Source organism: Carassius auratus, chromosome 15 (genome assembly GCF_003368295.1).
Source record: "Carassius auratus strain Wakin chromosome 15, ASM336829v1, whole genome shotgun sequence".
Taxonomy (NCBI): domain Eukaryota; kingdom Metazoa; phylum Chordata; class Actinopteri; order Cypriniformes; family Cyprinidae; genus Carassius; species Carassius auratus.
The window spans coordinates 108707-121206 of NC_039257.1; the positions used below are offsets into that span (position 1 = coordinate 108707).

General features: G+C 34.9%; 1 pseudogene; it reads left to right on the forward strand.

Annotated features, from left to right (window-relative positions):
• The window catches only part of LOC113114556 (cGMP-dependent 3',5'-cyclic phosphodiesterase-like), a 21714-nt pseudogene that overhangs the window by 1674 nt on the left and 7540 nt on the right, over positions 1–12500 (forward strand).

Below are 12500 nucleotides of genomic sequence, written 5' to 3' on the forward strand. Positions count from 1 at the left end.
CTTCATTTCAGTGTTTTAATGTCCGCTCTATTAGATCAGGAGCGTGTCTTGTGTAGTGTCTCTCTGGGACTCTTGCAGACGGACACAGGTCAGAGGTCACAGTGTGACACCTAAAGCAAATGGAGAGAGAGAGAGAGAGAAAGAGAGCTGGTAGAAATAGAGCAGGAGGATGTAATGAATTGTGGTATTTCTTCTGTCTCTCTCTCGACAGGTCTGCTGTAAACCACTGACAGAACAAGATACAAAAACCTCACCATCCTGGAGAAACATGTGAGACACACTCTCTCACACACACACACACACACACACACACACACACACACACACACACACAGAGAGAGAGAAGACAGAGACACAGAGAAAACTTAAAAGCATCTTGGTTTTTTATTTGTTTTCTGTTTTTTAAGAGAATAAGATTAGCTTACAGAAATATACCATAGTACCACATCTCCTTTAAACTTTCCATAGCTTTTCTTAAATTTCTGTTGTAAGTCACTTTGGATAAAAGCGTCTGCTGAATGACTAAATGTATATTTCTCAGTCAGAGCTCTTTCATCCTGATGTTGAGTCAAAAGCCAATCCGCCTTCATCTCTCAGGTTTTATTTGAGGTGATACGGGTCCCAAAGGCTTTCATCATACCACCACCACCATCATCATCATCAGAGCACACACACACACACACACACACACACACACACACACACACACACACACACACACACACACACACACACACACACACTTCACAGACCTTTGATTCTGTTGATTAGAGAAGCAATTTAACATCAGACACTTTAAAAGCATGTCACGACGAGAGCAAAAACAAGAAAGCAAACAAATCACAAGACAAAAACATCAGATTTACAAGCAGAAACAACAGATTTCATTATATTTTATTTTATTTATATTTCCCCCCCTAAAATAGCATTAGCTCTCTTTTTTTTTACAATAATACCACAAAATAATTGTAAATATTTAATGTTTTCAACTGTTAATCATTTTCAAAAACGTAACCCAAGCACTGTCAGATTTTTCACTAACCTTCATCACTTGAATTATCATAAATTAAGCACAGCCACAACAAAATATTACTTTGAGATTATTCTGAGGTTGAATACAGATTTAAAACCATAACAAGAAATAGTTTAGTTAGCTATGATGCGGTTTTGAAATCAAATGTATGCGTAGTTATGACAAGAAACACTGGCATCTAACAATGTCTTTGGTAAAAATAGTTTATCTTAAATAATATACATACATGAACGCAATAGGACATAAAACAGTTATGGAATAAGCACTTGTCCTAAACTCCCAAAACACTGGTGTGTCATGATTTAGAGCATCCAATAAAGCATTACAATAATCTAACCTTAAAGTCATAAATGCATGGATTAATATTCTGCATTTGACATTGAGAGCATAGGCCGTAATTTAGATATATTTTTGAGATGGAAAAATGCAGTTTTACAAATGCTAGAAACGTGGCTTTCTAAGGAAAGATTGCGATCAAATAGCACACCTAGGTTCCTAACAGATGACGAAGGAATGACAGAGCAGCCATCAAGTCTTAGACATTAGTTTTTCAAATTGGTGTGTTTCACCGGGCCGTGAAGAAATATAGAGCTGAGTATCATCAGCATAACAGTGAAAGCTAACACCATGTTTCCTGATGATATCTCCCAAGGGTAACATATAAAGCGTGAAGAGTAGCGGCCCTAGTACTGAGCCTTGAGGTACTCCAACTGCACTTGTGATCGATATGATACATCTTCATTCACTGCTACGAACTGATGGTGGTCATATAAGTACGATTTAAACCATGCTAGTGCACTTCCACTGATGCCAACAAAGTGTTCAAGTCTATGCAAAAGAATGTTGTGTCAAACGCACTAAGATCCAATAAAACTAATAGAGAGATACACCCACGATCAGATGATAAGAGCAGATCATTTGTAACTCTAAGGTAATCGTTAACATTTTCCCATGTAGCTATTCTTTTATACGTAATTTGGTTACATGTAACTAGTTCGACCCCAGCGCTGAAAATTAAACTGTCTGCTAGAGATTTGGATTCGTGGAGGAAGAAAGTAGTTCTGCACAAAGAATATTTTAAGACACTCGATGGTTGTTTCTTATTTATTTACACACTTGTGTCATCCAATTACGCAAACTCATTGCCATGTGATATCGCTCTATACTCTATCAGCATGGCTGTGGTTTTACATAGATTTACACTTTCTACATAAACGTTATTACTACATGTGCATGTCAAAATGCAAGTGTTTATATTGTGTGCGTTTATGTGTGTGTGTGTGTGTGTGTGTGTGTGTGTGTGTTGTCAGCTCACTGTGGCCTGTAAGCGAGTCAGAGACATTCAGAGATGCTCCAAACGGCCACACACTCAATCCCACAATGCACCAGTGGAGCCCAAAGCCAACGCACAGGCAGAGGACTACAGAGAGCTCGACCGCAAGATCCTACGGCTGTGTGGTGAGAAACACACACACACACACACACACACAAATACACAACACACACACTTGTGTTACTGTAGCATTAAAAAGCATTTCAGATTCTATGTGCAACTTAAGCTCATTGGAAATACAAGCCTCTACCTACATTTCTGCCAAACTGAAAACTCAAACAAATGTTTTACCTTTACGCAGGAATCGATGCAGTTTCCAGTTGAAATGAACACTAGAGGCAGTATAATTCTGACAGATTTTACTTTGTTTGACACAAATTATAATGTGTAGGTCCCCAGTTTAGATAAATAAAGCCTAATTTTCACATAATTACTTGAGAAACGTTCAATTTATTGATACAGCACATATAAAAACAGCCACACGATTGACCTAAGTGCTGTACAGAGATTCAGAAGAGATTAAAACTAAATATAGAAATCAGCACAAACTAAACACAATTAATACAGAGCCTAGCCCCAGTGATATAATGACTAAACAACACAAAATAAAAAGGCAAAGACCATAATAGAAAATTATTTATAAGCCAGGGAAAGCAGATATGTTTTAGGAGAGACTTCAGAGTAGTTCGAAAAAAAACAGCTCAAATCTGTAAGGAAGTTAAAATAGCACAGCTGCATCAACAAATGTGTTTTTTATATCTCTTTTATATTTGTTAACACTATCTGGAAGGTTAATTTAATTTAATTTAATTTAATTTAATTTAATTTATTTTGTTAATTTATTTTATATTATTATTATTATATATATATATATATATATATAATATATATATATATATATATATATATATATATATATATATATATATATTTTTTTTTTTTTTTTTTTGTATTTTATAATATTTCTATATTTATTTTACATGAGACTTGTCACTTTCATTTGTTGCGCTTTTATTAGTTTTTATTGCTTCTATCGTTTTCGTTTGTAAGTCGCTTTGGATAAAAGCGTCTGTTAAATGACTAAATGTAAATGTTTTGTGTAGAGGATATTTCTAACATAAATGTTTATAGTGACAGCTCTCAGATATGTGGAATTATGAACCACCGCAATACGTTTTCAGCAAAATAATACAAACACAGCAATACGTGCTTGTATCAACGTAAAAACACCGTTTCAGAATCGCGTAGTGAACTCGTGTTTTAGCGCCACTCACTGGACTTTTCACTTTGAAACTGCGGTGAAATGTGCGTTAAGGTACGTAATAACAGTACAGCAGAAATGCATTTAGAGGCATGTATTTCTATCGAGTCTTGGGTGTCTCTGTGGCATAATGTAATGTAAAAGTGTGATTGACAGGTGAGCTGTATGATCTGGACGCCGCCTCCCTGCAGCTCAAAGTCATCAACTATGTAAGTACAGACTAACCAGATACTAGATATAACCAGAGCTGGGCAGATTACTATCCAAATTACATGACAAAAACACACATTTTAGTTATTATAATCAGACCAGAGATGTTCACAAGTCTTTAACTTGGAGTCCGAGTCAAGTCTCGGGTTATTTGATGTCTCACTAAAAATCATGCATTGAAATATTCCTATTTATGGAGCTGTTTTATAGGCTATAGACAACGTATATGTTATTGCCTGTTATTTATAAGCTATGTTTTAATCCGTTTTCATGCTCAAAACAGTTTTTCCGTAATTAAATTCTATAATAAGAGTCTGATCTACCGTGACACACAAGGAAATACGTGTCACTGATATTACTGTACACTGTGTACACTGTAATAAAAAAAGAAATCAAACGCATCTTCAGGAGATTTTAGAGTTTCTCAACTTGCTGTTTTCATTTTATACAAGAAAAAGTTAAGAAACCTCAAAAACCTCCTGAAGCTGGTTGCGTTAAACTTTTAAGTTTTCTAAACCTTTGATTTTATTTTGATTTTTTTTTCAGAGTATATATAAGCAGTAAGCTGTTTTAGAAACAGTTAACAGTAAACAAATTCGTTTACCCTTGAATTAAGATTATAATAATTAAATTTTCCAGCACAGAAACACATTTTTTATATAAAAAGATAAAGAATGTTTATGAAAACATTTTTTCTGAAATATATATTTATTTCTGAAACTTGTTTGTCTTAAATGTGGCTACTTGTTTTAGAATGTTCCGAGAACAAAAGTAACATTTCCACATTGTTTTCAAAATGATTACAATGGAATGTTCCCTTGATGTTCACATTACCAGGATTCTTTTTCTTTTCTTTTTTTTTTACATAAAAAAAATATAACAAACAGAACCGAGCATAATGAAAATAATGCTTTCATAACTTATTGGGAATATTAGCAAAGTATTAAATTTTATTTTAGTTAAACTGCCTGTTTTTTTTTAATTAATACAATTTAATTAATTTAATTAATGACCTGTATTTGCTGTACACGTTAAGAGTTTTGACTACTTTCTGTATTATTGCCAAAGACTAATTTAATTTAATTTAATTTAATTTAATTTAATTTAATTTAATTTTATTTTATTTTATTTTATTTTATTTATTTTATTTTATTTTATTTTATTTATTTATTTATTTATTTATTTTTGCATTGTCATGCATAAATAACATTTTATTTAACTTCCTTATGCATGAACACACAAGACTCTCGGTTCTGCTGGAAAAAAAACACTTTCACTCAGTGATTCAGGATTATATTATTATTATTTCCTAAAATAGTTTTGTTGGATGTTCCTCTTAAAGTTAATGTTCTCATAATGTTGGCAAAAGGTTCAAAAGTAATGTTTTTTTTTATGTTCCTTCTAATCTAATCCTTACCCAGAAAAACATTATAAACCATTTAAAAACTGGACGTTTAAAATGTTCGGAGAAACAACATTTTCATAATGTAATGGCAATTTGAGCAAAAATATATCAGAATATATATTTGTTAGCTCTGCTTTCTGTGACGATCATTATCTTGATCTAAAAACAGCAGAAGGCAATGGACGATCACAAGAAGATACAAATCCAAACGCAGTCAGATCAGCAGATGATTTATGTTCACTTTCTGGTCATAATGTTTACTGCTGCTCGCTGTTAAGGAAATGAAAGTGTGTGTGTGTGTGTGTGATTTGTGCTGTACAGGTCAGTGCCTGAAGGATCATTTGCATAATAAGCTTATCTGTATTTATTCAGACTGTTTCAATTCAATCGTAGTGAGGAAATGACACACACACACACACACACTCATCCTGGTTTTTGTCCCTGTTTTCAACGTTTCTAACCCGTCTCTGAATCACTTTATCAAATACATTTAAAATGCATCAGATCAGTTTGTGTGATCAATAAATCAAGAATAATCTTTAAGAATAATTCACATTTCAAGGCTGTTTATTTATGCTCGATATAATCGTGTATGTGAGGAATAAAAATCTTGAATCTTGATATTTAATATTAACCTCCTGGTATTTTTATTAATAACAGTCTTATTGAACTGAACAGAACAGTGAGTTTATTGAAGCAATTGTTATTTTTTTATATTTATATTGTTTTATAAATGAACATAATAAACATAATGCTTTCATAACTTAATGGGAATGTTAGCAAAGTATATTTAGAACATATTTTATTTTAATTTAAACAGTCTGATTTTGTATTTTATTTTATTTTATTTAACTGCCTGTTTTTGTATTTTATTTTATTTTATTTTATTTAACTGCCTGTTTTTGTATTTTATTTTATTTTATTTAACTGCCTGTTTTGTATTTTATTTTATTTTATTTAACTGCCTGTTTTTGTATTTTATTTATTTTATTTAACTGCCTGTTTTTGTATTTTATTTTATATTATTTTATTTTATTTTATTTAACTGCCTGTTTTTTATTTTATTTTATTTTATTTTATTAAACTGCCTATTTTATTTTATTTTATTAAACTGCCTTTTTTGTATTTTATTTTATTTTATTTTATTATCTGCCTGTATTTTAATTTATTTTATTTTATTAATCCAACTTTTTTTGTCACTTATTTTATTAAACTGCTTGTTTTTTTCCATTTTATTTCATTCTTTATTGATAAAAATGATGCTGTTGTTGTGTCATGCCATATATCTGCCTTACACACAGATTCTAAACCCTAACTCCTTTCTGCTTTATTGCTGAACACAGTTTCATCTCCAGAATGCAATAATCCCTGAAATGATTTGATTTCACTACGCCGTTCAGTCTGAATTAAGAGAAAAGGTTTTACGAATGGCTGTTTGAGAGATGAATGTTGTCTGTGGTCTCTCCAGAAGCTCAAGAGCCAAGCAGCGTTTCTGCGTCTCTCTTTCACTCGTTCATCTGTTTGTGTTTGTGTCTGATTTAATATCTCTCTGTCAGATCTCCTGCACTTCACTGGGGATTCTGTGCTAGTTTTGTTTGCTGGCGTCAGTGCCTTTAGTCATTCTGTGATCCACAACACCCGGATGGACAGAAAATCAAATGCATTAAAGCAGAGGGAAGCCTTGATGGGTGTGTGTGTGTGTGTGTGTGTGTGTGTGTGTGTGTGTGTGTTTCAGCTGCAGACAGAGACTCAGTCGCAGTGCTGCTGTTTACTGCTGGTCTCTGAAGACAACCACCAGCTCTTCTGTCAGGTGACACTCATCAATATATTTATATTGATTCTGAAAGAGTCTCTTCTGCTCACCGAGGCTGCAGTTATTTGATCAGAAATACAGTAAAAATTGTGTAATATTATTCTAATGTAAATCATCTGTTTTCTGTGTGAATCTGTGTTAAAGTGTAATTTATTTCTGTGATGCTCCGCTGTATTTTCAGCATCACTCCTCCAGTCTTCTTGACATTTGACACACACACACACACACACACACACACACACACACACACACACACACACACACACACACACACACACACACACACACACACACACACACACACACACACACACACACACACACACACTAATGCATTGTTTTTTGCAGGTTGTTGGAGATAAAGTTTTGGAAGAGGAAATCAGTTTTCCAGTAAGTTTTTCTTCTCTGAACTGCATCAGTGTAAACGTGTGTGTGTGTGTGTGTGTGGGTGTGTGTGTGTGTGTGTCTGTGTGTGTGTGAGGGTGTGTGTGTGTGTGTGTGTGTGTGTGTGTGTGTGTGTGTGTGTAATATTGTTTCTCAGCACCAAATCTTCTCTCTCTCTACAGCTTATGTTCGGTCGGTTCGGGCAGGTGGTGGAGACAAAGACATCCATTAGACTACAGGACGTCAGCCAGGTCAGTTCACACACACACACACACACACACACACACACACACACACACACACACACACACACACACACACACACACAGAACTAATAATGGAGCTTTTTCATTCATTCCCAGCTGACAGCTAATTATCAGCACAGACAGAGATGATCTGTGTTAAATGAGTTCAGCTGGAACAGAAACTGTCTCTATCCTTCACTCTAATCAGGATCAAACTCATCACACACACACACACACACACACATGCTGACGCTCCTGTATGACGTGTGTGTGTGTGTGTGTGCAGGAGGAGCGCGGGTTACTGAGCAGTTTGTTGGGGTTCGAGCCGAACTCGATGCTCTGTGTTCCTGTCACCAGTCAAGCCACTGGACAGGTGGTGGCGCTAGCGTGTACCTTCAACAAACTGGGCGGACAGAGGTGTGTGACGACATTAAAAATAGTGAAATAATATTACAATCTAAAACGTCTGTGTTCTGTGTGAATCTGTGTTAAAGTGTAATTTATTTCTGTGATGCTCCGCTGTATTTTCAGCATCATTCCTCCAGTCTTCAGTGTCACATGATCTTCAGAAATCATGAATAATTGTATTTATTATGTTATTATAAAAAAAAAAGAATTTCTTTAAACCCATTTATTTCAGCTTGTTAAAGTTCTGTGTTCAGAGCAGGCTGCAGGTGTAGTAAGTGCATTAATGCTGTGTGTCAGGTACATGGAGGCGGATGAGCACGTGATCCAGCACTGCTTCTGTTACACATCCACGGTCCTCACCAGCACACTGGCCTTCCAGAAGGAGCAGAAGCTCAAGTTTGAGTGTCAGGTGAGAGGAAGACAAACAGACTTCACAAAACTGTGATCTGCCATCATTTGCTCACTTCATGTATGAGCTTGTTTCTCCTCTAGAGCACGACAGAAGAGTGTTGGTAACCGAACAGTTGACGGTAGCCATTGACTTTCACTGACTGGGAAATATACTATGTACAGGGGTGGCCAAAACTATTCATTTTGAATAATTATTTTGGGCCGGGTCAATGTCTACCATCAACTCCTCAACTACTTTAATGCTTTGGCAATACACAATATACATCTCAAAGACCAGTAAAGATATTTGAATTAAACTTCATTGCCTTGTATTGAATTGAATTGAATTGAGAGAATGAGTGAGAGTCTCTATCTCTCTCTCTCTATCACACTCTCACTCTCTCTCTCTCTCACAGACACACACACACTCACACACTCTCTCTCTCTCTCTCTCTCTCTCTCACACACACACACACACACACACAGACACTCTCTCTCTCTCTCTCTCTCTCACACACACACACACACACACACAGACACTCTCTCTCTCTCTCTCTCTCTCTCTCTCGCGCACACACACACACACACACTCTCTCTCTCTCGCACACACACACACACACACACAGTTGTTTTCTGTCTGATTTGTGGTATTGTTCCTCAGGCTCTGCTGCAAGTGGCTAAGAACCTCTTCACACACCTCGGTGAGTCATGAACACATCTCCGTGTCAGAGTGAATCATCCCTGACTCCTCGCTGACACTCAACACACAACACCTGTCCTTTCACAATCTTTCTTCAGTCTCCACCGCCGGGACAATCATCCGTTTCATTCAATTCAATTTAATTTAATTTAATTTAATTTAATTTAATTTAATTTAATTTAATTTTATTTTATTTTATTTTATTTTATTTTATTTTATTTTATTTTATTTTATTTTATTTTATTTTATTTTATTTAATTTGCATTGCATTGAAATAAATTTAATTGAATGGAATTAAACTGAATTGCATCAAATTGAATTTAATTGAACTGAATTGAATTGCATTGAAATAAATTGAATTGATTTTGATTGCATTTAATTTCATTGCATTGCACTAAAATAAAAATTAAATGAAACTGAATTGCACTCCATTAGTTAACACTGAAAATGAACAATAAAAAATACATCTAAAGCATTCATTAATTTCAGCTAATTTTGTCAATTCCTAATTTTAAGATTTACTAATTCATCGTTAAAGTCAAAAGTTGTGTAATAAAGTTTAATAATATACTATTAAAGATTAAATGTTATAGAATAGACAATGAACAGTTGATTTCATTAAGCAATGTTTACAAAGATGATGAAATACTGCAGGACGTTTACGTATTAAAGTCTAAACTCATTGTAAATGTTTACCAATAAGTGATAATATCAGACTCATAAACAGATTCCAGTCGCTAAATAGAAATCACAAGATGTTTGATTAAAGCACCTCGTCATTTTTGGATGTGAATGAAAATGCGGTGTTGTGATTTTGCTAAACGTTAACATCCTTCTCTCCGTCTCTCGTTCAGATGACGTGTCTGTGTTACTGCAGGAGATCATCATCGAGGCCCGAAACCTGAGCAACGCTGAGATGTGAGACACACACACACACACACACAGGCTCCATTATGGGTTTGATAGTTTTGGGTTTCGTCCAAAACAATCGCAGACGGTTAGCATGAAAGCAGCAGCGGCTCATAAATATCAATTAACTCCAATCAAATATTGTAAGATTAAATCAAACACACTGTCAGCAGGCTCTAAATATTTACAAGTCTAATGCGGACGGAGCAGAAACACACACATCATGGGTCTGTTGTCTTCCTCTCAGTTGTTCTGTGTTCCTGCTGGATCACTTCAGTCATGAGCTCGTGGCCAAAGTGTTCGATGGAGGAGTCGTGAACGATGACGAGGTACAGTGAAAGCAGCTCTTCTGAAGGTAACAGTGTCATTGTTCAGCTCAGATTACCGATCACTCTCTCTCTCTCACACACAGAAGGAGTTTCGTATCCCGGCAGATCAGGGCATCGCTGGTCACGTGGCCACCACTGGGAAAATCCTCAACATCAAGGATGCGTATTCCCATCCTCTGTTTTACCGCGGTGTGGACGACAGCACGGGCTTCAGGACGCGAAACATCCTCTGCTTCCCCATCAAAGATGAGAACGAAGGTCAGTCCTGGATGCCGTCCCTGAGGAAATCCACAGGGAATAAATACAATAAAATCTATACATGCTAAAGCTCTTTAAAATATGGGATTAAAATCCCGCCATGATTCAAAACTGAAAATAAAGTTCTGAAAGGTTGAAACTAAGTGTTCGAAAACTCAAAATCTTACAAAAAAAGTTTTGCATGACCGAAAAATAAGATTTCCAAGCTTGCAAAATGTAAAAAAAAAATACAAAAAAATTTCCTTCTTCAGAACTGCAAAAAAAAAAAAAAAAGTATGATGTTGCGCAAAGAATTTTTCAGAGTTTCTAATTTGTCAGAGATATTTTAATTTTTTTTACATTTTGCAAGCTTGCAAATCTTATTGTTCGGTCATGCAAAACTTTTTTTTTGTAAGATTTTGCGTTTTCGAACACTTAGTTTCAACCTTTCAGAACTTTATTTTCAGTTTTGAATCATGGCAGGATTTTAATCCCATGTTAAAATGGTTTGTAAAAGATTATTACTGCTCCACTCTGGTTAAGTACAGACATCTAGAACCTTATTAATTTTAATTTAATTATTTACACAACCACACAGAAAATGAACAGGAAATAAATAAAGAACTAAAAGCCCTATGGAAAATGTAAGGGGAAATGTTTTTTAAATTTATTTTTAAGAGCTAAAAATAAATGAAATATGAAGAAATGTTAAACTGTGTAACACTGAAACGTAGAAACTTTGAAAATATTTTGAGAAAGTATCAATAGTTTTTAAATGTAATATGTTACAAATGTATCCAAAATGACTTCTGTCAGTTTTTACAAAAACAAGTCGAAAAGTGTTGTTAGCAAAATAAAAATAAAACATTATCACTTATAAACAACTAATTAGTAGCATCTAATATTTCTAGCAAAATTGTTATTGCCCCAAAATGTGTGGACTACACTTTATTTGGTGCAGGGTTTACTTTAAAACCATTTTCAGGTGGTAATTTGTCCTCAATTTGACAAATTACCAAATAATTACAAAGAAACCACAAGTAAAACACTGAATTAAACATGACATTTTGAAGTCGAAATGGTGTGTTTTTTTTTTTTTTTTTCACAGTATAGTGAAACCTGATGAAGATTTTTAATTTGCCAAAGTAGTGAAGATTCAGTCCTGACACACATAACAAACACAATTACCCAAAACCACCATCAGAAACCCTTTAAATGAACTGCTGAAGAGAAATATTCGAGGGAATAAACTTTATTCGTGTGTGTTTTTGCCATCCTTCTCGAGTGATAAGGTTGTTGAGGGAAATTAAGAGACTTTAAGAGTCAAAGTGATGTTATAGTGATTCAACCGCAGACGCAAGAAACCCACGAGCACATCTGACTGACCTGAGCTCTGTCCATCTGTCTGTTCTCTCATCAGAGGTGATCGGTGTGGCAGAACTGGTGAATAAAACCAACGGCCCGTGGTTCAATCGTTTCGATGAGGATCTGGCAACCGCCTTCTCCATCTACTGCGGCATCAGCATCGCTCATGTAAGACTTTCTACATCTGTGTTCTCTCATAATACATTTATGCATCAGTTTATTATACAATATCTGTATACGGTCACAGTAGACATGAGTTTTATGCAAAAACATTGTGTATTCATCTCGTACTGTGACTCTGAAATACATGAATGGTGCACACTGACTTTGTGAAAAGCCCTGTCTGGATTGAACCAGGATCACGAAAACCAAACACTGACAGTTAAAGTCTATTTCTGATGTTATTGTTGTTTGTACTGTCATGTTGCAGTATTTTACTTGCTGATAATTTTTTTTCATATGATTTGTTGTTGGAGTA